This window comes from Phyllobates terribilis, unplaced genomic scaffold, assembly GCF_046119375.1.
Source record: "Phyllobates terribilis strain yellow unplaced genomic scaffold, ASM4611937v1 Scaffold_2__4_contigs__length_985480577, whole genome shotgun sequence".
NCBI classification, from domain to species: Eukaryota; Metazoa; Chordata; class Amphibia; order Anura; family Dendrobatidae; genus Phyllobates; species Phyllobates terribilis.
In genome coordinates this window covers 760612147-760639442 of record NW_027362762.1, presented here as the reverse complement: position 1 = coordinate 760639442, position 27296 = coordinate 760612147, and the positions used below count along the sequence as shown (strand labels likewise).

General features: G+C 41.9%; 1 protein-coding gene across 10 annotated transcripts in view; it reads left to right on the top strand.

Annotated features, from left to right (window-relative positions):
- The window catches only part of TBL1X (transducin beta like 1 X-linked), a 440725-nt gene that overhangs the window by 72566 nt on the left and 340863 nt on the right, over nucleotides 1-27296 (top strand). The window lies entirely within an intron of this gene.

The following is a 27296-nucleotide window of genomic DNA, read 5'->3' as shown; positions in this document are numbered from 1 at the left end:
CATAACTAACACATGGAAAAGTGACAAGTACATATAGTCATGCGAAAATAAAAGAGGTGGAGGAGTAAAAGGAGGGGAAGACACAGATATAGGCATGTCATGCCCTTCTAAAATCCAAAAAGTGAGAAGCCGACAGGGCCAGTCCGCTCCTGCCCGTGCCACCTCCGTGTCGCCGGGTTTGTGCCAGAGCCGCGGTGAACCCTGACGGCCAGCCCCCCTCTCCCAATACTGGTGCCTGTCCGCTGGTGGGTCGAGCGAGCCCCCCTGTGGTGGAGGCAGCTCTAAGCTTTTTAATTTAAATTGTCTCTCTAATTTGAATGAATACACTTTAAATCCATTTACAAGGATCTATTGGAGGGCAAGTCTCATGCCAGCAGCCGCGTAATTCCAGCTCCAGTAGCGTCCACTAAAGCTGCTGCAGTTAAAAAGCTTTTATAAGGATCGAGCTCGGCTGTCCACCGCAAGGCATCCTACTGCCAGTCCCAGCCCATATGCCTTGGGGTGCCTCCTGATGCTCTTCACTAAGTATCCCATGGTCCCGAATCATTTCCTTTGAAAAAATTAAGTGTCTAAACTACAGGTGGTGTAGCTTGCTTAACAGCCGGGATAATCCGCTGACTAGCAGACACTGCTACTAGGCACAAAGTATTTCCTGGGCTAGATGCAGTTAAAAATTTGTAATTAGATACTCTCGTTGGATGCTGAGAAAGCATTCCATAGAGTCTCCTGGCACGCCATATATGATTCTCTTAAAAAGCTTGGGGTAGGGGTCTAGGGGACCCTTTTATAGCCAAAATCACGGCCCTGTATCGCAATACGTCACCTAGGCTGAAGATAAATGGAACTGTAGCACCCTGAGGGCTCGGTTGCTACAGACATATTGCACCTCACCCAGAGGTGTGATATCTCACTCTCAGGTAAGGATGGAGTGTGGATCAGGACCCGACACCTGCATGCATTACACCACATTGCCGTGGGGCAGGGCGACCAATATGCCCCTGAGATGGGCACGACAGTCCCTGTCCCTGGCTGGAGTGGGGGGAGGGAACACTGAGGAAGGGGAACCCTGTAGTGCAGGAGCAGGGAGGAAGCAGTTCCTGGGTGCATTGAGAAGGGAGTATAAAAGGTGGGCACCATCTTAGTTCAGTGCAGAGAAGTCTGAGCAGAAGTGGCAGGGAGCAGGGGCTCTGCATGAGCTCTGCTCCGGAGGCGGGCCTAGTAACAGAGGCCCAGGCCTGGAAGAGGGAGAAGGAAGGAAGAGGAGCGGAGAAGGCTCCAGGAACGAGGAATGAAGGGATCCCAGGGGTGCGAACGGGCGAGTCGCCACCGCACGCCCGAATCCACCTGCGTGGAGGGGTCAGGCCAAAGGGGGAGACCGGTCCCCGAACTAGTGGAGGCAGGAAACGACCCTCAGCTAGAAACCGGAGGCTCTGACATTTTATGTGGCGCAGCCCCTCGCTACACCCGCTAGGAAGGCACCACATAGGGTCAGGGAAACTGGCGCCAAGTTTACCAAGAGGAGGCCCGAGGCAGCCGGACAGAAGTGTTGGTAAGAAAGGCCAGACAAAGGACACACAAAGGGGGTCCTGTGAAGTGCTCCAAAGTTATCTGGGAGTTGTCTGAGCCCCTCACCTGGTGAGCACAGTACGACGTGGGCAGCCGTTACCTGCAGACGTGGTCTGGATAATAAGAACTGTGAGTAAAGGCCCTGGACTGCATCACTGACTCCGTGTCGTTACTGCTGCTGCCCTGCACCATCACCCCCATCCTCCGCATACACTGCCCTGAGGCTATACTCCTCCCATGGGGAGTTATGCTACGCTCTGCTGCACCCACAACACCAGCCGCAGCGGTCTGCCCAGGAGCGGCGGTTCACTCTGACCGCAATCCACGGGTGGCGTAGTCGGACATTTAAACATCAAAACCACATAAATAGTTCCGCCACTGGTTTGACCGCCCTGAGCCACGGAACCGGGTTGCCGCCACGGAGACTACAACCACCAGCATCCACCAAAAAGGGTCCGGCTCCGGGTGTCCCAAGGCCCAGGGGGCGCGTCAGAACATTTTCATCACCTTTCACAATCACCAATGGGACAAGGCAGGGATGTTCTCTGTCCCCTCTCTTATACATCCTAGTGACGGAGCACCTGCTCTCATCAATTCGCCATAACCCCAATATTAGGTGGATTGAGGTGGGAGGCACCGAGTACAAGTGCTCTCTATTTGCTGATGATGTCCTAGTATATATCACTCAATCACATATATCCATCCCTGCTGTTATGGCTGAAATAGATCACTTTGTTACATGGTCAAATTTTAAAATCAATGCAGCGAAGTCTGAGGCCCTCGATGTCTCCCTCCCCAAATCCATATAGGATTCCATCCAGTCTAACTTTCCCTTTGCCTGTCCCTCACAGGGTATCAAATACTTAGGAATTCCTATTCATAGAGACCTCTCCCATCTATGTTATCTTAATTTTGGGTCCTTTATTGAACAACTCCATACAGACCACGGTTGGCAAGTTAGAACTGTAAGATTCACTACGTGAACCGCTGGTGTTTTGTGGAAAAGCACATGTACACTGCGTTCCAAATTATTATGCAAAAAGTGTTTAGGAGTGATAAGGGAAGAATTTGTTTGTTTGTCAGTTAAACTCATTGATGGTGATGTGTGTCAGGGCTCTTTATATCACTGTAAGCAATTGCAGACACCTGTGCTAATTAGTTTGGCAGGTGTGTCCAATGAAAGGCAAGACTACTTAAGAAGGCTCTCTCACATTATTAAGCAGCCTTCCTTTTTCTGCCAAAATGGGAAAGAAAAAGGATGTGTCGGCTGCTGAGAAGCAACAAATTGTGGAGTGTTTAGGTCAAGGCATGACTACAATCAACATTGTGCGATGATCAGGATGAAGTGTCTTGGCAATCAAGAAGTATGTAGCTGATTCACAGTACACACGTGTGCGTGCTGATAAGGGCAAATTGAGGACTCTTTCCTACAGGCAATTACGTCAGGTTGAAAGAGCAGCGGCCAAAAAGCCTTGTCATAGCAGCAGACAAGTTTTTGAAGCTGCTTGTGCCTCCAACGTCCCCCGAACAACAAGATGCAGGGTCCTTCAGAGGTTTGCAGCTGTGCATACACCATCCTGTCGACCTCCTCTATCCACTTCACACAAGCAGAAACGGCTCCAGTGGGCCAAACATTACATGAAGACTGATTTCAAAACAGTTTTGTTCACGGATGAGTGCCGTGCAGCGCTCGATGGTCCAGATAGATGGAGTGGAGGATGGCTGGTTGATGGACACCCCACGCAAACACGGCTACAGCGCCAACAAGGAGGAGGTGGAGTAATGTTTTGGGCTGGAATCATGGGGAGAGAGATTGTCGGCCCCTTTAGGATCCCTGAAGGCGCTAAAGATGAACTCCATAATGTATGTGGATTTTCTCAAACAGCACTTCCTGCCATGGTTCAAGAAGAAGAACCGTGTATTTCACAGCAAGATCATTTTTCTGCATGATAATGCACCATCTCATGCTGCACATAAAACATCTGCATCTCTGGCTGATATGGGCATAAAAGGAGACAAACTTGTGGTGTGACCCCCATGCTCCCCTGACCTCTAGCCCATTCAGAACCTTTGGAGCATCATTAAAAGGAGTGTCTATGATGGCGGGAGGCAGTTCACATCTAAGCAACAGCTCTGGGAGGGTATTCTGTCCTCATGCAAAACAATTGAAGCAGAAACCATCCAAAACCTGACAAATTCAATGGACGAAAGAGTTCAGAAGCTCCTTTCGAACAAGGGGTCCTATGTGAAAATGTAACATCACCTAGAATAAAGTTTTGAGTTGAAAACTGTTTGATTTCAGTTTCTAACAACCTGCTAATGCTTATAATTTCAAAAATGACCATTTTTTTGGTCTTTATTAAAATGAAAAGGTTGATCGAAAAGTTTGGGGGATCTAAGAGTGTGGCAACCCAGTAGTCATGATTACTTCGAATTCTGACAATATGAGGGTCATGCTGCAGGTAGTGCAGCAAGAAGGCACTTATGTGTCTTGCGCATCTCGGAGCCCCAAAATTATTTTCCGGGCTAGATGCAGCTAAAAATTATTTTTAATTTTAAATCTGGTGAAGCTTTAGTATAGATGGCCTAATAGGATCAGTGCTGCACACTGCTACAAAGCCCAAATTATTTTCCAGTCAAGATACAGATAAACATGATTAGTAATTTGAAAGCTTAAAACGGTTGGTAGGGTGATTTTAACCAATCATCAAGCTTTTACTCTCCCCAGGATGACACAGGGGTAGAAAAGTCGTTTCGGATCCATGATTTGTTCATCTTTATGAACGTGAGTCTGTCTACATTATCAGTGGAGAGCCGCGTGCGCTTATCTGTCAGCACACCACCAGCAGCGCTGAACACACGTTCAGACAGAACGCTGGCTGCGGGGCATGACAAGATCTCCAAGGCGTAAGTGGCTAGCTCCGGCCATTTATCCAGATTGGAAGCCCAAAATGAGCAAGGGTCCAGTGACACAGTCGTGGCTTCAATGTTTACTTGGAGATACTCCTGTACCATCGTCTCTAGGCGTTGACTATGTGTCAGACTTCTTGTCTCCTGTGGCCTTGCAAAGGATGGGCTAAAAAAGTGGTGAAATGATTCCGCAAAATTGATGTTACCAGCAGAAACTTTGGTTCTGTTACGGTTTGAGTGCTGAACACTTGACGGTCCCACGGTTGGCAAGTTGGAACTCTGAGATTCACTACGTGCACCACTGGTATTTTGTGGAAAAGCACATGTAAGATTCTGCAACAGTCTCTGCTGATACTCCTGCATGCGTGCATCCCTTTCTATGGCAGGAATAATTTCTGCAAATTTACTTTTGTACCGGGGATCTAACAGTGTGGCAACCCAGTAGTCAGGATTATTTCTAATTCTCACAATTCGAGGGTCATGTTGTAGGTAGTGCAGCAAGAAGGCACTCATGTGTGTTGCGCATCCAGGAGCACCAAGTCCCTGTTGTGTTGGTGGCGAGGTAACAATCATGCTTCCTTCCTCTGTCCTCTCCCCCCAACCTCGCACAACAGAAATGTGATCAAGGTCTCCCTCATCTGATGAGTCTTCCATCAGTTCGTCCTCCACTTCTTCCTGGGCTCCTGCACCTTCCTCACTAGTTTGGCTGCTACCATGCGCCCTGGTAAAACCATCTCCCCCACCCTCACATGCCTGCCGCCTTGGTGCTGCCGACCGCCTGGACCTTGCAGATGTTAGCCCTTCCGCATACAACTCCTCCTCCTCTACTTCCTCCACCTCCTCTTGTGCCACCACCTGACTCCGAATTCTGTTTAACATGTGCTCCAGCATGTAGTCACCGGAATAGTCATGCTGATAATGGCATCGTCAGCACTAAACATCTTCGTCGCCATTTCAAAACTGTGCAGAAGGGTGCATAGGTCCCTGATCTGAGACCACTCCTCCAGCGTGATTTGCCCCACCTCTGAATCTCGTTGGCCCAGGCTATACGTCAGAACGTATTGCACCAGGGCTTGTCGGTGCTGCCACAGTCACTGCAACATGTGCAGAGTTGAATTCCACCGGGTAGGCACATCGCATTTTAGTCGGTGAAGTGGCAGGCCCAACGACTTCTGTAGAGATGTAAGTCGCTGAGCTGCGGGATGCGAACGGCGGAAGTGAGCACACAGCGACCGTGCCCTCTGCAGAAGGCCATCTAGTCTGGGATAGTGGGCTAAAAATTGCTGGACAACCAGGTTCAACACGTGAGCCATACAAGGCACGTGTGTGACATTGCCCCGGCGAAGGGCCGCACCCAGGTTTGCAGCATTGTCGCACACGGCCTTCCCTGGTTTCAGGTCCAGTGGAGACAACCATTCATGAAATTGGTTCTCCAGAGCTGACCACAACTCCTCAGCTGTGTGACTCACATTTCCCAGACATTTCAATGTAAAAATCGCCTGATGACGTTGAGCCCTACTGCCAGTATAGTAAGGAGGTGTGCAGGATCCCTTCTGCGCAGTTAGAAAGCTTGTGGCATGACCAGACAGGCTTTGGGTGCAGGTGGAAGACCGAGAGGAGGTTGAGGAGGCAGAAGCAGTGGAGGAACTTTGACATAAAGAGGATTGACGCACAACTCGTGGGGACGGCAAGACTTGGACAGCAGCCCCTTGTCCTGCTGTCACCATAGTTACCCAGTGCCCAGTCAGCGACATGTAACGCCCCTGTCCATGCCTACTCGTCCAAGTGTCTGTGGTGAAATGCACCCTGTCACACACAGAGTTTCTCAAAGAAGCGGTGATGTTGTGTGCAACATGCTGGTGGAGCGCAGGCACACCTTTCTTTGAGAAGTAGTGCCGACTGGGCATCTGGTACTGGGGCACTGCGACGGACATAAGGTCTCGAAAATCCTCTGTGTCCACCAGGCGGAAAGGCAGCATTTCTGTAGCCAAGAGCTTGCAGATGGTGAAATTCAACCTCTTAGCTTTCTCATGGCTAGGAGGAAATGGTCTTTTACTTGTCCACATCTGAGGGACCGAGGGCTGGCTATTGTGCTTAGACGGGGTTGATAAGGGTGTCCCCGGCAAACTGCCGGTCTGTGAGGAAGATGCAGGCGGACATGTTAGGTTGCCTTGATCCAAAGGTGGTGCTATCGATGTCGGACAGCGCTCAACACCAGCTGGTGTTCCCACCTCCAAAGAAAATGATGACCTGCCAATCACGCTGGCTGTTGCGGGTAAAGAGGTGGCAGGTCTGCGCCCCAAAACAGGTGTGACTGCTGTCCCCCCAGTCACAGAGGATGAAGAGGCCGCGGATGCACAAGATATGGCAGACGGTGGTTGGCCCGGCCGGCTAGGCCGCATTGTAGCACACTGAGCTTCCCACTGCAACTTATGCTTCATGTCCATGTGCCGGTTCATGCATGAAGTACTCAAACTATGTATTTTTTGGCCTCTACTTAGCTTTTGCTGACAAATGTTACAGATAACACGAGTTGGGTCATCTTTATCGATCTGAAAAAATGCCCAGGCTATGCAAGGCTTAGCACCCATGCGACCTGAAGAGCCACCACGACTTGTGGTGAGAGGCAGAGTTGTGTTTGAGGATGCAGTTGTTGACGTGCTTCCAGTACTACGTCTCTGTCCAGGACGGCGCAACCTGACCTCGTCGTCACTAGCATCTTCCTCCACCTCCTCTGCTGACCTCATCTCTTGGCTGACTGTGGGTTGACAGTAAGTGGGATCTCCAACCTCATCATCATCACCCTGTGTGTTATCACACCCGTCGTCCTCAGAGCCAACCTGTTCCTGCCCTGACAAAAAACTAAAGTTGTCGCTCCAATCAGGTATTTGAGTCTTATCATCGTCTTCCTCATTGTCTCCACCAACAGGAGTTACAGTTTGGGAATGAGGGTCTACATTATGGTCAGAACCTTCTGCGTCTGGTCCTGGATCCGACTCATAAAGATTCTGGGCATCAGTGCAGATCATTTCCTCGTCTGGATTCACAGAAGCGCTGGAGTCGACCTCTGATTCCCAGGCTATAGTATGAGTAAACAGCTCTGCAGACTCAACCATCTGTTCTACCTCATACTCAGACGGTCAGCTGGAGATTTCGGAGCTGTGAGGAAGCAAGTGCGATTTGGGTGACACCTTTGAGGACTGGAGTATTTGTGATGTTGAAGTTGATGTGGAGGAGAGCCCACTTAAAGGAGCACTTGATATCCGTTGAAGCACCTGCTGTTTTTGTGCCTCATCTGGAATTTGTAGCGATTGGCGTGGCCGTAAGAAAGGGATCTTATCACATTGTCCGCTAAAAGAAGTAGACATTTTAATTTGGCTGGAAGATGGTCTTTCTTCTGCAGATGTTACTGTTGCTTTAACACCTACCCCACGGACACAACCTTTTTTCCCCTTCCCAACACGCCTATTCCCCTTTCCACCAGCAGCAGGCCTTTTTCCACTCATTTTGGTGGTTAACTAATTCACAACTCTGGAGTTGTTTGCACAAAAAACAATGGATGGTAACCGAGCAGAGCTGAGTGGCCAAACTGTGGTATTAGGCCAAAACTATTGGCTGGGTTAGATGCAGAAAAAAATTATATTCAATTTGCAACCTGATGGAGGTCAGTATAGATGGACTAATACAACAAGTCCCACACACAGCTAGAAGCCCAATATTTTTTCAGAGGTAGATGCAGAAAAAAATATATTCAGTTTGCAACCTGATGGAGGTCAGTATAGATGGACTAATACAACAAGTCCCACACACAGCTAGAAGCCCAATATTTTTTCAGAGGTAGATGCAGAAAAAAATTATATTCAGTTTGCAACCTGAAGGAGGTCAGTATAGATGGATTAATAGAACAAGACCCACACACAGCTAGAAGCCCAATATTTTTTCAGAGCTAGATGCAGAAAAAAATTATATTCAGTTTGCAACCTGATGGAGGTCAGTATAGATGGATTAATAGAACAAGACCCACACACAGCTAGAAGCCCAATATTTTTTCAGAGCTAGATGCAGAAAAAAATTATATTCAGTTTGCAACCTGAAGGAGGTCAGTATAGATGGATTAATAGAACAAGACCCACACACAGCTAGAAGCCCAATATTTTTTCAGAGCTAGATGCAGAAAAAAATTATATTCAGTTTGCAACCTGATGGAGGTCAGTATAGATGGATTAATAGAACAAGACCCACACACAGCTAGAAGCCCAATATTTTTTCAGAGCTAGATGCAGAAAAAAATTATATTCAGTTTGCAACCTGAAGGAGGTCAGTATAGATGGATTAATAGAACAAGACCCACACACAGCTAGAAGCCCAATATTTTTTCAGAGCTAGATGCAGAAAAAAATTATATTCAGTTTGCAACCTGATGGAGGTCAGTATAGATGGATTAATAGAACAAGACCCACACACAGCTAGAAGCCCAATATTTTTTCAGAGCTAGATGCAGAAAAAAATTAGATTCAGTTTGCAACCTGATGGAGGTCAGTATAGATGGACTAATAGAATGATGCTATGCCCAAAAGATTTTACTTCACTAGGTGCAGTAAAAAATTGGTATTCTATACACAGGTGGTATATCTTGCAACACAGATAGGCTACTCCACTGACTAACACACTCTGCAATAGGCCAAAAAGGATTAGCTTTGCTAGATTCAGCCAAATGCTGTGAAAAAAACTTGCACAGCACTGGCACAGACCTGCCTGGCAAAAACTGATAGGAACTGATGTAACCTAGTCCTGAAAAGGACTCCAATTACAATTAGTCTTTACTCCCACAACCTATCTATTTAAGAGCACAGACCTGCCTGATAAAAGTCGTAGGAAATGCTGTAACCTAGTCCTTAAAAGGACTGCAATCACAACTATTCCCTACTCCCAAGCTATCTGTATATTTGTGCGAAAATTGGCTTGAAATTAACAAGGTATAGCGCACACAGCAACAGCGGTGCCGTCTAACACGCAGCTGCAGCAGTGAGAAAATGGTGGCGACGGGGAAAATGGCTTGGTCTTATAGGGCAAGGACATGTGACATACACTGCCAATGACACATGCCCTTGCTTGTGTGAAAAAAAGCACTTCGCTCCGTGTGTGCGCTGCTGATAGGCTGACAGATTGCACCTCCCCACTGTAAATGCGGGAAAGAGAAAAAAAAATGGAGATCTTCATTGTTCCTGCAGAGATCCATCCCCTGCCCCTCCCCCCACCCCGCTGTACACTCAAACTGCGTATTAACATTAATTTTCATCATTACTGAGAAAAAATCCAGTTATGATTTTGGTGCACGAACAGTTATCGAACATAACCTTGAACAGCCGAATTTTTCTCAAATTGTTCGTGTTCGCCGAACGGCTCGAACACCGCCCAAAACAGCTCGAATTTGAGATTGGCGAACAGTTCGAGTAGAACAACGCTCATCTCTAATACTGATAAGATTCTATGTATTTTTACATTACTGAGGCAGGAGATGGCAGCTGCTACTGATAAGATTCTATGTATTTTTACATTACTGAGGCAGGAGATGGCAGCTGATACTGGTAAGATTCTATGTATTTTTACATTACTGAGGCAGGAGATGGCAGCTGCTACTGATAAGATTCTATGTATTTTTACATTACTGAGGCAGGAGATGGCAGCTGCTACTGATAAGATTCTATGTATTTTTACATTACTGAGGCAGGAGATGGCAGCTGATACTGATAAGATTCTATGTATTTTTACATTACTGAGGCAGGAGATGGCAGCTGATACTGATAAGATTCTATGTATTTTTACATTACTGAGGCAGGAGATGGCAGCTGCTACTGATAAGATTCTATGTATTTTTACATTACTGAGGCAGGAGATGGCAGCTGATACTGATAAGATTCTATGTATTTTTACATTACTGAGGCAGGAGATGGCAGCTGATACTGATAAGATTCTATGTATTTTTACATTACTGAGGCAGGAGATGGCAGCTGCTACTGATAAGATTCTATGTATTTTTACATTACTGAGGCAGGAGATGGCAACTGATACTGATAAGATTCTATGTATTTTTACATTACTGAGGCAGGAGATGGCAGCTGATACTGATAAGATTCTATGTATTTTTACATTACTGAGGCAGGAGATGGCAGCTGATACTGATAAGATTCTATGTATTTTTACATTACTGAGGCAGGAGATGGCAGCTGCTACTGATAAGATTCTATGTATTTTTACATTACTGAGGCAGGAGATGGCAGCTGCTACTGATAAGATTCTATGTATTTTTACATTACTGAGGCAGGAGATGGCAGCTGCTACTGATAAGATTCTATGTATTTTTACATTACTGAGGCAGGAGATGGCAGCTGCTACTGATAAGATTCTATGTATTTTTACATTACTGAGGCAGGAGATGGCAGCTGATACTGATAAGATTCTATGTATTTTTACATTACTGAGGCAGGAGATGGCAGCTGCTACTGATAAGATTCTATGTATTTTTACATTACTGAGGCAGGAGATGGCAGCTGCTACTGATAAGATTCTATGTATTTTTACATTACTGAGGCAGGAGATGGCAGCTGCTACTGATAAGATTCTATGTATTTTTACATTACTGAGGCAGGAGATGGCAGCTGCTACTGATAAGATTCTATGTATTTTTACATTACTGAGGCAGGAGATGGCAGCTGATACTGATAAGATTCTATGTATTTTTACATTACTGAGGCAGGAGATGGCAGCTGATACTGATAAGATTCTATGTATTTTTACATTACTGAGGCAGGAGATGGCAGCTGCTACTGATAAGATTCTATGTATTTTTACATTACTGAGGCAGGAGATGGCAGCTGATACTGATAAGATTCTATGTATTTTTACATTACTGAGGCAGGAGATGGCAGCTGCTACTGATAAGATTCTATGTATTTTTACATTACTGAGGCAGGAGATGGCAGCTGATACTGATAAGATTCTATGTATTTTTACATTACTGAGGCAGGAGATGGCAGCTGCTACTGATAAGATTCTATGTATTTTTACATTACTGAGGCAGGAGATGGCAGCTGCTACTGATAAGATTCTATGTATTTTTACATTACTGAGGCAGGAGATGGCAGCTGCTACTGATAAGATTCTATGTATTTTTACATTACTGAGGCAGGAGATGGCAGCTGCTACTGATAAGATTCTATGTATTTTTACATTACTGAGGCAGGAGATGGCAGCTGCTACTGATAAGATTCTATGTATTTTTACATTACTGAGGCAGGAGATGGCAGCTGCTACTGATAAGATTCTATGTATTTTTACATTACTGAGGCAGGAGATGGCAGCTGATACTGATAAGATTCTATGTATTTTTACATTACTGAGGCAGGAGATGGCAGCTGCTACTGATAAGATTCTATGTATTTTTACATTACTGAGGCAGGAGATGGCAGCTGCTACTGATAAGATTCTATGTATTTTTACATTACTGAGGCAGGAGAAGGCAGCTGCTGCTGATAAGATTCTATGTAAATGGAGAGTGGAGGAGGAGTAGGAGCTTTGCCTCTAGCTCCCCCATCTCCTCCTGCTCCCTTCACTTTAAATAAGTGATGATAGTTGCTACTGATGATTCAATCTCAGTAATGTAGAAATGTCTTCACTGAATACAGATTTAACCATTGAATTAAGAATTTTGAAAATTATTGATCAGTCCCGGCAGAGAATGAAGCATATTTCTCTGACAATATATTACTAAGTTTCTTATTTTCACATGTGCTATTTATGTATTAGAAATGAAAACTATAGTTACTCTTTAAAAGAAATGTAATGCATAGAAATATGCATCTATGTATATTATATCTTTGTGCTTTTCTATTATAAAAAAAAAATCAATCTTGATATTTCACTGAAAAATAATATACGATTATTCGAAGCAAAGGTGCATTTACTGTATATTAATCAAAAAGAGGAATATCTCTGGTAAAATAACAGCTTTTGCGAATAAATGGAAACTAGATACTGCAGTTTAGACTGACCTATATAAATGTAGGTCAGCTCTGAACTGTGAAATTAGTGGTCATGTAACTGTAAGAAAACCAAAGCATATATTTTTTTTTAAATAGGTTTAAAACTGCAGAAAAAATGATAGAAATACTCATAATACGTTTTCAGTTTTTCTTTAAACAGTTTTACTTAGTCTGCCATACATTACGTCATGTAAAATTTTTGTCTATACATTTTTTTATGATAAATAAAAGACATTCTCCTAAACCTATTATATACATATATATATAAATAAATATATATATATATATATATATACAGTACAGACCAAAAGTTTGGACACACCTTCTCATTTAAAATTTTTTCTGTATTTTCATGACTTTGAAAATTGTACATTCGCACCGAAGGCATCAAAACTATGAATTAACACGTGTGGAATTATATACTTAACAAAAAAGTGTGAAACAACTGAAAATATGTCTTATATTCTAGGTTCTTCAAAGTAGCCACCTTTTGCTTTAATGACTGCTTTGCACACTCTTGGCATTCTCTTGATGAGCTTCAAGAGGTAGTCACCGGAAATGGCTTTCACTTCACAGGTGTGGCCTGTCAGGTTTAATAAGGATTTCTTGCCTTATAAATGGGGTTGGGACCATCAGTTGTGTTGTGCGGAAGTCTGGTGGACACACAGCTGATAATCCTACTGAATAGACTGTTAGAATTTGTATTATGGCAAGAAAAAAGCAGCTAAGTAAAGAAAAATGAGTGGCCATCATTACTTTAAGTCAGTCCGAAAAATTGGGAAAACTTTGAAAGTGTCCCCAAGTGCAGTTGCAAAAACCATCAAGCGCTTCAAAGAAACTGGCTCACATGAGGATCACCCCAGGAAAGGAAGACCAAGAGTCACCTCTGTTTCTGAGGATAAGTTTATCCGAGTCACCAGCCTCAGAAATCGCAGGTTAACAGCAGCTCAGATTAGAGACCAGGTCAATGCCACACAGAGTTCTAGCAGCAGACACATCTCTTCAACAACTGTTAAGAGGAGACTTTGTGCAGCAGGCCTTCATGGTAAAATAGCTGCTAGGAAACCACTGCTAAGGACAGGCAACAAGTAGAAGAGACTTGTTTGGGCTAAAGAACACAAGGAATGGACATTAGACCAGTGGAAATCTGTGCTTTGGTCTGATGAGTCCAAATTTGAGATCTTTGGTTCCAACCACCGACGCAGAAAAGGTGAATGGATGGACTCTACATGCCTGCTTCCCACCGTGAAGCATGGAGGAGGAGGTGTGATGGTGTGGGGGTGCTTTGCTGGTGACACTGTTGGGGATTTATTCAAAATTGAAGGCATACTGAACCAGCATGGCTACCACAGCATCTTGCAGCGGCATGCTATTCCATCCGGTTTGCATTTATTTGGACCATCATTTATTTTTCAACAGGACAATGACCCCAAACACACATCCAGGCTGTGTAAGGGCTATTTGACCAAGAGGGAGAGTGATGGGGTGCTGCGCCAGATAACCTGGCCTCAACAGTCACCAGACCTGAACCCAATCGAGATGGTTTGGGGTGAGCAGGACCGCAGAGTGAAGGCAAAAGGGCCAACAAGTGCTAAGCATCTCTGGGAACTCCTTCAAGATTGTTGGAAGACCATTTCCGGTGACTACCTCTTGAAGCTCATCAAGAGAATGCCAAGAATGTGTAAAGCAGTCATCAAAGTAAAAGGTGGCTACTTTGAAGAACCTAGAATATAAGACATATTTTCAGTTGTTTCACACTTTTTTGTTAAGTATATAATTCCACATGTGTTAATTCATAGTTTTGATGCCTTCAGTGTGAATGTACAATTTTCAAAGTCATGAAAATACAGAAAAATCTTTAAATGAGAAGGTGTGTCCAAACTTTTGGTCTGTACTGTATATATATATATATATATATATATATATATATATATATATATATATATATAAAATCTGACTGATGCCACAAGCACATGGCACATTCAGCAGGAGCATGGTGGGACTCTCTGAGCTGCTGCATGGTGGTCCATTACTTCTGTATGTTGTGTACTATATTGCCCCACCACAGTGTGATGTGTGATGTAGCATTCATCAATTTTTATGACAAATGAGAAATATGGATGAACAGTATGGCCCAGAGAGTTTCTCCAGTTCTGTACAATAATCCCTAAAATGCATACGAAAACTCTGGCGATGGCTTATCTCCCAGAAAAGCAAAGGATCTGGCATGCTTAAATTCAGTATGCTTAATATCTGCAGTCAGAGTAGAGTTAGGACACAACCATAGACATCTCTTTTTTTTCCCTTAAAATTTACAGTAAGGGGAATGTTGAGAGACCCCCCCAGAGAGACACTCTACAAATTCTCCTTGTTCTTAATTTTTAATTTGTTAAGACCATTCCATATAGTTAATTTTGTCTGTGAAATCAGTTTTGGCTCCCAGCAACAACACATTTATCACTTATCCTTTGTTCTTTTTGGGAAACCCCTTCAACCTTTTTTATACCCTTATTTAGGGTAATGTTACACATGGCAAAGTAATTACTAGTTTTCACTTTTTTTGTAGCCTTGTGTTGACAGAATTATAAATGATGGAAAATTGTCAGATTACAAATCTGCTGCTTTATAAAGAGTAATGATAAATGATGTTCTGCGACCTTGTAATGATTGCAGAGTAAAACTGTGTTTGGCAGTGAAATTGCAAAATGGCTTCCGCTATTTTCTTTTACTGCCAGCAGTTTACACTTTAAATAAATGACATTGAGTAAAGTTAAAATATGCTTATCTGCAGTGAGGCATTGCAAATATTAATGTATGAAATACATTCAGTCTGTACTATTGGGAGGTTTTCTCAAGCCTGCTGGTAGTAATTGAGATGGATATTAGGAATCACTTAGCTGTGGCTGACACTTATAGTTTGCCTTTTGCTGAAACGGTCTTTAAGAATGTTTGTGAAAAGCAAGGATGTGCATCTCAGCTAATAATATATATATAGTTGTCATTTCAAATGATTCATTAATTATGCAGGTTACATAGATAAAAGTGGTTATTTACTTTGAAAAATCCTTTTTTTAAAGGCATTTTCCCATTACTCCACATGGCTTTAAAAGATCCATTAAAAACATAATTAAAGAAGCACTCCCATCAGAGATTTATTTTCCTAATATATTGCAGTCATCATATTATATAGCACTGTGTACTTACAATTGCTTATTTTGTCTTTCTACCCAGCTAATTCTTCTCTTTTCTCTGATTTATGTAGAAACAGGAAGTCTCTTTTTCCTGCATGAGTCATCCCTCTCTGCATCTTCTGATCCAGCTTCTCCCTCCTCTCCCCATGCCATGGACTTTACAGTGATGACTCATGCAGGAAAAAAAGACCTCCTGTTTCTACATAGAGCTTAGAAGGATTCAGCTAGTCAGGTTTTAATCATGTGATATCATAGATCTAATGGAAAAGAGAAAAATTAGCTGGGTAGAAAGGCAAAATGAGTAACTGTAAGTACACAGTGCTGTATAATGTGAATGCAATATATTAAGAGGATAACATTTTTGATGGGAGGAGGAGTGCTTCTTTAAATAAAAGTCATTTGTAATCAATTAAAAATATTTTACCATTTATAAGATAAATAATTATAAATTATATAAATGATAAATAATTACCTTTAGCTCATGGAGAACATTCAGAAAGTCTATTATAGCCAGGATTCTATAATACTATTGGTTGTGTCTGCCATTATTTTATTTGTATTTCCATGTAACTGCTTGTTAGCGAGCATGTTTGGCTCCTAATACATATCGATGGATTTATGCTCTTTTTTTGACTCCAATAAGCTCCATTTAACTAAAGGGAACTTTAAGGCTGTGTGCCCACGATGCGTTTTTTAAGCGTTTCCGCATCGGCAAAAACGCTGCAGAAACGCTTAAAAAACGCATGGTAGAAGGTCTGCTATGTTCCCCAATGATAATCCACATGAGCTGTGCACATGCTGCAGAAATTTCCGCTGCAGATTATCATTGCAGAAAAAAACGCAGCACTATCAATTATTTTGCGGAAGTGCTGCGTTTTCGCCGCCATTGACTTGCATTGGAACGCATGCATTCCGCTTCACTAGATAAGGACATGCAGAATGCATGCATTCAATGTGCGGATGGTACCTGGGTGTGGAGGACAGGAGACTCTCCTCCGGACCCGGGTACCATGGAAACTGTGAAAAAAAGAATAAAATAAAAAATAAAGATTATATTTACCTTCTGATGGCCCCCGCTGCACTTGTCCTTTCATGCCAGCAGCTAGCGATGGACTGAAGGACCTGCGTTGACGTCATAGTCATGTGACGGGTCACGCGACGCTGACGTCGGCAGGTCCTTCAGTGTACCGCTGCGGCAGCCAGGACGGAGGGAAACAAGACACCGGGGGCCATCAGAAGGTAAGTATAATATTTATTATTTATTTTTTACCATTCTTTGGGGTCACACTATATAAATCCATTCCATTTGCATGGATTTATATAGTGTGACCAAGTTGACAAGCACTTTCCAAGTGATGCTAAAATCACTTGGAAAGCTCTTGTCAACCCGCATGCGGAAATGCATGTGAAGAACACTTCACATCCGCTTGTCCCTGACAGGAAAAACGCATGTACAATCCGCATGTACAATCAGCATGTACAATCCGCATGTACAATCCGCATGTACAATCCGCATGCGTTTTTTCTGCCAGGGAGATGCAGAAACGCTCAGGAAAAAATCCGAAGCATTTCTGCATCATGGGCACATAGCCTTAGAAGACTAATACAAGCCCAACATGTGCAGTAACAAGTATTCTCATTCTAATCTTTTTCAGTCCTTTATTAACTCATTATTCCCTAATAGGGCATTAGAGATGTGTTTTCTGAATCAGAGTATTTGAAAGTTCCATAAACCATATTCATGGTCAATACCACTGATTGAACTTAGGTTACCATAATGGTCTATTACCAAATATACTCGAGTATAAGCTAATTTTTTAGGCTGAAAAAGCCCCCCTCGGCTTATACTTGGGTATGTACTTTATATAGTATATACATTATGGCTGTGGAAGGTGGTGGTGGGGTGTTGCAGCGGCAGAGGAGCGGGGCACAGGCAGTAGCCGCTGCTGCAGCTACCATGTGTGCCCGCTGCTCAATGAAAATGAATATTCACTCTTCTCCACACCCATGGGATTAGAGAGGAGTGAATATTCATTTCTTTAATAGCTGGCGCAGAGTGTCAGCAGCGCCGCAGCTCCTGCAACGGCTCAGCGATCCTCTGTGCCCGCTATTAGAGAGTATGAATATTCACTCTTCCCCACTCCCATTCCAGGATTGGGGATGAGGGGTGCCATGCATACCAGGATTGGGGATGAGGGGTGCCATGCATACCAGGATTGGGGATGAGGGGCCATGCATACCAGGATTGGGGATGAGGGGGCCCATGCATACCAGGATTGGGGATGAGGGGCCATGCATACCAGGATTGGGGATGAGGGGTGCCATGCATACCAGGATTGGGGATGACGGGGCCATGCATACCAGGATTGAGGATGAAGGGGCTATGCATGCCAGGATTGGGGATGAGGGGGCCCATGCATACCAGGATTAGGGATGAGGGGCCATGCATACCAGGATTGAGGATGATGGGCCCATGCATACCAGGATTGAGGTTGAGGGGGCCATGCATACCAAGATTGGGGATGAGTGGGCAATGCTAACCAGGATGGGGAAATTTACCAGTAGCTGCTGCATTTCCCACCCTATGCTCGAGTCAATACGTTTTCCCAGTTTGTTGTGGTAAAATTAGGTGCCTCAGCTTATATTCGGGGTTGCTTATACTCGAGTATATACAGTAATTTAGTTCATGCTGAATGTTGCTGAACCTGAACTCAAGATATTTGTTTTGTCAATTTGTTCTTGTGCAGAATTCTCCAGTATCTCCCTAAAAAGATTACTGTCGGTAGCTAACTATAATTGTTTGGCAGCTTTAGTTGTGTCATACCTTGGATTCATTACATAGTGCCATCATATGCCACAGTGTATCACAGACACCATCATCACAGACATTAATTGAACCCAGAAACCCCACATCACAAAGCAACAGTGTTAACTACTGAGCCAACGTGCTGCAATAATAGAATGGGACAAAGTCCATTTTGTAGAGCACTTAGTCCACTGAAACTTAATGTGGAGGGTACATCTGTCCATGCTTCTGTTTCTAGTTACCATAGTAAGGGTAAAAACAGAGTCCTGTTTTCAAAATTTAAGGAATTACACCCATGTAGAAATATATTGTAAGTGGAGTTGCTAAAAACATAGTAAATTTTAAAGGGAATCTATCATCAGGTTTTTGCTACCTAATCTGAGAGCAGCATAATATAGGAGCAGAGACCCTGATTCCAATGATGTATCACTTATTGGTCTTCTTAGTGTAGCTTTTTTAAAATCATTCTTTTATCAGCAGGAGATTAACAGTAGAGGACTAGTAGCCCTGGTTCAAGGTAGTCCATCCCCGCCCCCACTACTGATTGGCAGCTTACTGCCTATAAACAGTGTACACAGAAAGCAGCCAATCAGTGGTGTGGGCGGAGTTATACAAAGCTCAGCATTCAGAGAACTGCTAGATCTGCCGCAGATAAAACAGTTTTTCATCAAAACTGCAGTACCCAGTAAAGTAAGTGACACTGAACATCATTGGAATCAGGGTCTCTGTCCCTATGTCATGCTTCTCTCAGATAGTGAAGCAAAAACCTGGTGACAGATTGCCAATTGAGGCAAACTATGATGTTGACATTGTAGGCCTAGGTTATTTGCATAGGTGGTTCCTCAATTAGTCTGTTTGAAGGGCCCTATAAAAATAGTGTAAGGGGCGAGATATTTACACAGAGTAGCGTGACAGTGGTGGATATGGTGCTTTCTACATCTGTATTTAGTACAAAATAAATGATTTATCTTACAAAATTCAGGAGAACAATATGGTAGAAGTCTGACCGTTCTTTACGCCTCTTGGTTTGTAGCAAAAGGTCAAGTTCATTTATTATTTCATGAGCAAATCTGTGGAATGTGAATCCAGATGGGATAATGGGGTCATGAAGCCGAGATATATGTAAGGGAAACCAAGATTTGTGCACATGACTTCTCTATGCTCTCCTTAGATTATGCGGCAGATGACATTTCATTTTATTGAACTGTAATTCTTCTAGTTGTTTAATTCATGTACAGTTTACAGCACATTGATTTATTTGAAGGATACTATTTTGCTTTTTGCTAAAGAAACATACAGTATGGATTTAGCCTGTAAGTTGCCAGCATATACAACACTTTTTGCGAATACAAATGGAAATTTTCCTAGAATGGTGATAAGTTTTAATACTGTACACAACATATTGATTAGCATTGTTTCAGGAAAAAAATAAAACCTTTAGGCTACGTTCCCATGGTGAGTTTTCGATGACTTTTTGATGTTACTCACAATATATCAATATGACGCTAGTACCTGTACAAATAGATAAGCAGAAATCCACTAACCTGCCAGGGATTAAATAGTATTGCAATTAATACATATTTGTGCTAAAATGAAGTACAATTGATAACAACCAATATTGAAGGGCTATCACAGATTTATCTACCGTGCCGTAGTAGATGAGGTCTCTGTTGCCACCGTATGTATATATAAAAAATGCGGCAAACCTTTTGGTTTCAAAGTGTCCAATTCAAAGATCCACTGGCTCTCAATACAGTACATTTGTTCGATATATACCCCTCCTCGCCATTTTTTGTTAAAAGAGTCCCTATGTTTCTCAACATAATGTTTCTCCTTTGTACAACTCCACTTGTTTTTTAAACTGTAATTTGCGACATATTTCACACTTCTTGCATGGATAAAGAAATGCGTAATTAAAATAATTTTCTGGGATATTGTACTTCATTTTCTGGAACAATTTCAAGGGTGCCAACACTTTCGACCATGATTTTGGTGTAGGTAACAATAGAGAGACAACTTTTTTTCCTCCTGGAGGAGAGATCTGTAAGAAGACCCTGGGCAGGTATTACACACCCCCAAAATGCTAGGAGAATTCAGCTCTGAAGCCTGTATAACTTCATATGCCAGGTCCCCATTTGATGCAAACTCAGAAATTGAGCCTACATTAATGCCGGCAGATAATGCCGATCATACATAGCAATCATCTGCCTCTGAGAGCAGCGGGTGCAGCCGAGCTCAGTGGCGGGTTTGTTAACCGATCCGCTGGAGACTCTCATGCCGGTCATGTTACGAAAACAGGGATGAAGCCCTGCAATGTATAGCACAAGCGATCGGACGATCGTAGCTTTAAGTCTCCTAAGGGGACTATTAAATAAAGTAAAAAGATTAAATAAAAAGTTTTAAAAAATATGAAAAGAAACACAGCAGTTCAAATCGCCCCCCTTTGATAACAAAACAAGAAAAAAATGCACATATTTGCTATCTCTGAGTTCAGAAAAGTCCGATCTATCAAAATATAAAGTAAGTTAACCAGATCGGTAAACAGCAGAACGAGAAAAAAAATCGAAACCCAGGAATTACGCTTTTTGGCCGACGCAACATTGCAATAAAATGTAATAAGAGGAGATCAAAACATCGTATCTACTCCAAAATGGTATCCGTAAAAATGTCAGCTCAGCGTTAAAAAAATAAGCCCTCACCCAGACCCAAATCCCGAAAGATGAAAACGCTGTGGGTCTCGGAAAACAGCAGCAAAAGAAAATAAAAATATTCACACAAAGTTTCAAATTCATTTATTTACCACTTAAATAAAAATAAACTTGTACATGTTTGATATCTGCATACTCATACTGACCTGGAGAATCATATTGCCAGGTCAGTTTTACCATATAGTAAAATTGGTAAATAAAAACCCCAAAAGACAATAGTGGAATTGAACTTTTTTTGCAATTTCACCGCACTTGGAATTTGTTTCCCATTTTGAAGTACAGTATATGGTAAAATCAATGGTACAACTTGTCCCACAAAAAAACAAACCTTCTTACAACTATATTGAAGGAAATATAAAAATTTATGGCTCTCGGAAGAAGGGGAGAAAAAACAGAAAAACAGAAAATGGTCAGGTAGTGAAGGGGTAAAATCGTACCATTTGGGGTGCATTCACTATGCCTTATGCACCACCATGTGGAGCTTCCAAAAGGCACAGTACTGTCCCCTAGAATAATTGCCTGGTTATATAGTACGCATTAGAACCTGTCACTATAATTCTTCAGTGATTCTAGCATAAAAATTTAGAGACATACAGAGGCTCACAAAATATACTGTAAATGTGTGACATGCTCAAAACATGGAATTATAGTTATTCCTGCATAGCCATACACATCTCTTGATGCGCTTTTCAGGCTGAAACAATATAGAAGATAATGTCACCTTGACACCACCGCGCTAATAAGTTATTACAGAGAAGTTTCCTAGAAGTCACATGAACAACATAACTCCTTTGTTTAAACGTCTTTGATACCTCGAGTGAATAGGAGCCTTCATAATGCAATATACTCGTTAATTAGCCAGCATGCTGGACATTGTGTTCTACAGTTTCTTTCCATTATGCACTGAGATATCCACTGGCAGGTTCATATAAAATCATACTTAATATGCTGATTTCATTAATTAGTCACACACCGGAAAAATAACACTTTGCTTAGGCAGCATTATTAGTTTACAAGAAAATGACCTTTTGTTCTGTAGACATGAACGCTCTGCTCGATTTCATTGGCAATCTGCTGCATTTTAAAATATTGTTTCTTGCTCTCACTATTCATCTGCCTAAACGGGAGCTTTAATAACAACAAATTGTGCTATTCCTTGAGGGTCAGAAATAGGGCACCGGAAAATGGCATTTTTGCGAAGACATGATCTCATTTTGTTATTGAATTAAGTTACTCATTCTGAAATCATTTCTCATTCAATATATTTTTTTACTTTTTATGTATGCATTAAGATTCTATTATTAATTAAGTTCTATATTGTGGCAGTGATTTATATTCCCAGAAACATTTTTTCTACATCACTTCAAGGTTTGCAGGCTAGGTTTAGTGCCATCACTTGGCAACAATGATGGGTTCCACTATGTTCATTGAATAGGAGGGACCAATGGGTATGCTCTTGGGTCTGATGATACTCCATATTCCATTCAGACTTTTTGCACGCTGACATATGTTTCATACCTTTTTTTTCCCTACAACTAAGACTGATGAGGTCACTGATCGTTTTGACAGCTTGATCACTTGGGTTTGAGGTGGTGACTAGGGATGAGTAGACCCTTGGAAGTTGGGTCCAACTGAAGTTTAATCAAAAGTTCGGTTTGGGTACCAGAACTGTACCCGAACTTTGACCTGAACCCAAACCCCATAGAAATCAATGGTGACCTGAACATTGGAGCTGGAATCTCTCTCTCTTCCCCAAACTCCTGAACTGTTAAACGGACTTCCAGGAGAAGTCCATGTTCGGAGTTCAGCAGCGTCCGGTACGAACCCCGAACTTTGCAGTTCGGGTTCGCTCATCTCTAGTGGTGACTTATTTTAGGCTCTGAGGATATTGCAAATATAACTTTCCTTATGTATCATTTTATGTTAGTATCATGTACATTAAAGGATATTTTCAAGTTGCCTCTTGAGCAGCTCACAACTCTGAAGTCTCCCTACTTCCTGGTTTCTGGTGGTGAGTGGGCACTCCTCCTTCAGTGACAGTTCTAGTGAGCAGTAAAGCTGTAGTATTAGTAGAACTATGAAGCTCAACACAAGTTCTGCTGTAACATATTCAATGATCAGTGGTTCTAGAGTAAACACTGCTATCACTGTATTTACATATGCAGTTAACAGGACATTTGAGCAAGCACACAGCTCAGGAAAGTGAGAGCTGATGTGGAGGGCCAGGAATTATGATTACACAGGACTGTTAAGAGCAGCTCCTCAGAAGCTGAGAGTGAAGAAGGTGAGCAGATAACTGCTGGATAGAAAATGGGCTGATAAAAGATGGCTGGGATTTTAGAAGTTAACTCATCTCCTAGAATGTAGCAATTGTGCAAGTTCTGGGCAAGCTCTGGTGGTCAAGCTCCTTGGAAACAAGCTTTACACTATGTCAGATAAAAACTCTTAGTGCAGGAGAATGAAAGCAGATAGAAAAAGCAAGTCAATTGCAAATGCAAACTTGCTTATTTTTATGCAAAACTGAAATTGAATAACTTGAAAAAAACCCTTTGTGATTATTTATCCGCTTCTCCCACTTGGTTTATGATGTTCTGTATTATGTTTGTGACTTCCATTTTGATGTTTGCATTTGTACCATATTGATGTGTTCATTTATTTGTATTCTACTCTGACCACCATGTTTGGTGTCTGATTTTAGTGTTTTATGGGATTTATAGGCATGATTAGCTAGTATTTAATGAAAATGATTAAATCTTTGTTTTAGATTATATTTGGATATTTCTTATACACTGTGGGCCCAATGCATCAAAGATTTTTCACCCCAGAATTCTGTTGTAAAAGCTTTGAAAAGTCGCAAAATTTAGGTGCAACTCAGATTTGCACCAAAATTTGCGACTTCTGGCATTCTCACTCCAGTTTTCCCCAGCTCCGACAAAAGCTCCGACAAAAGCAGGGCAGAGCTGGCATGGATTGCTGCTCGTCAAATTCATGGTGCATGTTGCTCATCCATTGCTCCTGATTCATAAAGAGATGTAAGCCTCTTCATGAATAAGGACCATCTGACTTTAGCATGCTGACTCTACTGCATGCATTGTTCACACCTCTCTTGATGAATCATGCCCTGTGTTTTGATGAAGCATTATCTTAATCAATCTTTTACCACTTAACCCATGTAGCGCTGTACCTGTTGTAAGAAATGGAAGTAATTTGTGGACCATAATGTTACCTTTTGTTTGGACTATTAAGACCTCTCCATTTTTTTTTGCTCTTGCAGTTTAGTTTTTATATCTCCTGTTTTTTTGCTGAATGAGTTGTAGTTTTAAATGATACCTTTAACTTTACTGTATAATGTACTGAAAAACGTAAAAAAAATTCCATGGAAAGTAAAATGGTGAAAGAAAACCGCAGTTCAATTCTGCAATTTTTTTGTTTCATTTTCAACCTGGCAACATGATTCTCCAGGTCAGCACAATTATGGCAATATCAAACTTTTATATTTTTTTTATTATTTTAATGAGCTTTCTGAAAATTCTGAACTATGAACTCTGGTGTTTGTCACCATTTTCTGAGACCTATAACTGAGACCTGTAATTAAAAAAAAAATTTTGGTGATTGAGATGTACGAGAGATTGTTTTTTAACTAGTCAAGCTTTTGTTTTTATGGTAACATTTTGGGTAACGATTACATTTTGATTACTTTTTATAGAACTTTTTAATGGAAGGAGAGGCATCTCCCAAAAAATAGTTTGTGTTGGTGTTTTGATTTTTTTTTTCTTTACGTAGTTTATATCTTACTTTTTTTGTTTTAAATTTTTATAGATGGTACTCTCATGGGCACAGCAATTCAGAATATACTTTTTTTTAAATGGGTGTAATTTTCATTTGTTTTTATACTTTTAGAATTTTTTTTACTTTCCACTGCAATTTTAAGTCCTCATAACGGACTTGAACCTATGGTCATTTCAGCACTTGAACCATATACTGCAATAATTCAATATTGCAGTGCTAATGAAAATTGTCATCACACATGAAGTCCAGCCTGGGCTTTTCAGGAATGCCAAGATGGTGGTGATGTGGGTCTTCAGCAGGTCCCCAGCTGCCATGGCAAGCCTTCACCATTCCACAATCAAGTCTTGCACTGGGGGGCCGATGGCCACTCGACACAGATGAGCTACCAGGATTATACAAATTAAATACCACTGTCAAATATAGTGGCACTTAATTAGTTAATCAGCAGCTAGTTCCAATCTCTGCTGCTATACGCAGGTGCTGGCTGTAAAACACAGCCTTTTGTGGTGCAGGCTCAGCTCCTGAGCCATCTGCTTACCCTTGCACCCACTACATATCATAGTAGTACAACATATAGTGGGAAGTTGTTAAAAGGGTTGCTTAAGATTAGAAAAACAAGGCTATTTTCCTCCAGAAAAAGCCCTCCGCTCACCCTTGGGCATTGCATCTTACCACTTCTGAAGTTAATGCAGCAGACATTTGTTAATTACTTTAACCTTGAGGCCACGTTCACACTATCAGTATTTGGTCAGTATTTTACATCAGTATTTGTAAGCCAAAATCATGAGTGGAACAATCCGAGGAAAAGTATAATAGAAACTCGTCACCACTTCTGTATTTATCACCCACTCCTGGTTTTGGCTTAAAAATACTGATGTAAAATACTGATCAAATACTGAACGTGTTTATACTGTACAATCGCTCTAAATTATTGGATAAACCCATGTACTTTTATACTCATCCATGATGATGATAACAAGTTTACATAAAAGTCACAAAGAACTGGCACTCCAAGTCTGGAGTATAAAGTCATATAAGAGTCAGGAAATACAAAGTATAATAAGAATTGTGCATAGTCTTGGCACATTATGCAACTATTCAGAGAAGTTGGAAAGCACAGTTTTTGCAGGAGTGTACAACACATAATGAAGTATTTAGTCTTGGTCTTATTTTTACATCACATGAAGAAAATAAACATTGTGGCCGGATACTTTGTTATTTTCTTCAGACCATTTTATATGAAAGCATTGCTGGCTGGCTTGTAAGATAAAATAGTTATATATTCATTAGTTCCAATTTAATAGCATTAAAGATAATATATAATATATCATTGGTTAGGAGTCGGGACAGACATCTGAAGGGTATTTTTCCTTTTGGATATACTAACATATACAGTAGATGCAATCAGTACATAGCATGGTAAATCTAAGCAGCTCATATAATAGATCACTTCAGAATTCGGTGGGCAGCCGTTTTGCTTTTTATATTCTCAATGTCTGATATATGTGTAGATACTAGAGTTGTTGTGACTTGATTTGTCGCACCCAGTCCAGCGGTCACATCAGTAATCTGTGGTCGCTTGAACATCCGTGACCCAGCTTTTGATTACCCAGCCTGGTGCAACATCACATGTGCGTCACACCCCAAAAATGAAGTTGTATCAGACTAGATTGTCAAAAGAGAAGCCAGGGATGCCATCAGGTGAGAGGCGGCACTAAGGAGTCCTGTCCAGCGGCCATATATTACTGACATGTACAGGGTGGGCCATTTATATGGATACACCTAAATTAAATGGGAATGTTTGGTGATATCAACTTCCTGTTTGTGGCACATTAGTATATGGGAGGGGGAAAACTTTTCCAGATGGGTGGTGACCATGGTGGCCATTTTGAAGTCGGCCATTTTGGATCCAACTTTATTTTTTTCAATGGGTAGAGGATCATGTGACACATCAATTTCATAAGAAAAACAATGGTGTGCTTGGTTTTAACGTAACTTTCTTCTTTCATGAGTTTTTTACAAGTTTATGACCACTTATAAAATGTGTTCAAAGTGCTGGCCACTGTGTTGGATTGTCAATGCAACCCTCTTCTCCCACTCTTGACACACTGATAGCAACACCGCAGAAGAAATGCTAGCACAGGCTTCCAGTATCCATTGTTTCAGATGCTGCACATCTTGTATCTTCACAGCATAGACAATTGTCTTCAGATGACCCCAAAGATAAAAGTCTAAGGGGGTCAGACCAGGAGACCTTGGTGGCCATTCAACTGGCCCACAATGA